The following is a 2500-nucleotide window of genomic DNA, read 5'->3' as shown; positions in this document are numbered from 1 at the left end:
ATGGTCCAAGACGTCAGAAATAAAATATAAAGAGGCTCCCAACAGACCGGAATTACAGGAGATGCTCCACAACTTCTACAACTACAAGTACAAGTCAAACCCAGAAGGAGTGAATCAAGCTGCAAAAGACCTCAACAAAATATTCCACACCATGGCCAAATTGTCCGACCTCAAACAAGTCAACTACAAGAGGCCAAAAGAAAAGCAGATCAATGGTTGGTTTGACAAAGAGTGTAAAGCCGTTCGAAAGACCCTGAGAACAGCCTCAAACAATAAACACAGAGACCCCAACAACCCAGACCTGAGGGAAGCCTATGACACCATACAAAGGCAGTACAAAACCATCCTCAGGAGGAAGAAGCAGAGCTACATCTCTACCAAACTTAGCCAACTCCAAGACGCCCTCCAAGACAACTCCTTCTGGGAAATATGGAACCACATGGACACAAAGAGCAAGAAAAAGAATGACACCCATATCCAAAATGGCAACGTCTGGCTCCAGTACTTCAGAGACCTCTACAAAGACATCCCAAAAGAAGGACTAAGCCAAGAGCAGGAAAACATAACATCAAAACTAAAGGCAATGGAAGAGAAAATCAAAAACTTCCAAAACCCACTGGACACACCAATTACATTACAGGAAGTTGCAGAGAAAATCACTTCCATAAAGTGTAAAAAATCTAGTGGTCTGGATGGAATCCCCCCAGAGATGCTGAAGTACAGCCCACCAGAAATTCAAGCTGCAATGGTTAAACTGTTCAACATTGTGCTGAGTGCTGGTTACTTCCCTCGTACCTGGAACCAAGGACTCATTACACCGATCCACAAGAGTGGGGACAGGTATGACCCTGCCAACTACAGAGGCATATGTGTCAGCAGTAACTTGGGAAAACTGTTCAACAGCATCCTAAACAAAAGGATCATCAGTTTCCTTACCGAGCACAATGTCTTGAGCAAAAGCCAAGCAGGGTTCGTGCCAAACCACCGCACCACGGACCACATCTACACCCTGCACAGTCTCATTCAGAGCCACGTCCACAATACAAAGCATGGGAAGATATACGCCTGCTTTGTAGACTTTAAAAAGGCCTTTGACTCAGTGTGGCACCCGGGCTTGTTCTTGAAACTGCTGGAAAGCGGAATAGGAGGAAAGACCTACGATGTCATCAAAAGCTCCTACACCGAGAACCTCTGCAGCGTGAGTGTGAACGGTAGAAGAACGGCTTATTTCCAGCAGAGCCGAGGAGTCAGACAGGGCTGCAGCCTAAGTCCAACGCTCTTCAATATTTACATCAATGAGCTGGCTGCTGCTCTGGAATCTTCACCTGCTCCAGGCCTCACACTCCATGACGCCCAGGTGAAATTCTTGCTCTATGCAGATGACCTACTGCTGGTGTCACCAACCGAGAAAGGTCTCCAAGACAACCTACAAATCTTGGAGAAATTCAGCTCCACATGGGCACTACCGATCAATCTAAAGAAAACCAACATCATGGTGTTCCAGAGAAGAAAAAGAAGATTTGACCAGCATCCTTCATTTGTCGTAAACGGCTGCACTCTAACAGGAACAGACAAATACACCTACTTGGGCCTGGAAATTCACCAGTCAGGGAGCTTTAAACAAGCCATAGAGACCCTGAAAAACAAGGCCTGCAAAACCTTTTATGCCATCCGAAGGAAATTGTATCATCTGAAGCCACCAGTGAGGGTCTGGCTAAAAATCTTCGATTCCATCATCGTCCCAATCCTCCTGTACGGCAGCGAAGTCTGGGGCCCTCACACTTACCCAGATTGGTCAAGGTGGGATTCCAGCCCAACAGAAATATTCCACCTGGAATTCTGTAAGCACCTTCTCCAGGTCCATCGAAGCACCTCCAACAGCGCCTGTCGAGCTGAGCTGGGCAGATTCCCTCTACACCTAGCAGCTCTGAAGAGGTCACTATCATTTCAGGCTCACCTACAGAGTAGCAATCCAAGCTCCCATCACCACAAAGCTCTGATACATATACGTGGGCCAGATGAACCAGGACCCCTGGCACAGCTCTCCCAAACCCAACTGGACAAAATCACCAATCACACCAGCCTGACAAAAACCAGAATCAGGAAGATGGTAGACGAGGGCCAGGAGAGGTATGTCAGTGACTGGAGGACCGACATCAACACCTCACAGAAACTAACCACGTACCAGAGTCTACAGAGAGACTACAGACTGGCCCCGTATCTGGAAAAACTCCCGGATCCCAGAGACCGCAGGACCCTGAGCCGATATAGACTCAGTGCCCACAGTCTAGCCATCGAATCCGGCCGACACAAGCAGAGCTACAAGCCCAGGGAGGACAGACTGTGCCAACACTGTGACCTGGAGGCCGTGGAGGATGAAACCCACTTCCTGCTACACTGCACCAAGTACTCAGCAGTGAGGGACACTCACTTCAGGAGACTCTCCCATCTCTTCCCGGATTTCAGCTCCATGAAGGAGGAAGAGAAAATATATATCCTG

This window comes from Anomaloglossus baeobatrachus, chromosome 11 (genome assembly GCF_048569485.1).
Source record: "Anomaloglossus baeobatrachus isolate aAnoBae1 chromosome 11, aAnoBae1.hap1, whole genome shotgun sequence".
NCBI lineage: Eukaryota > Metazoa > Chordata > Amphibia > Anura > Aromobatidae > Anomaloglossus > Anomaloglossus baeobatrachus.
This window is presented reverse-complemented; position numbering follows the sequence as displayed.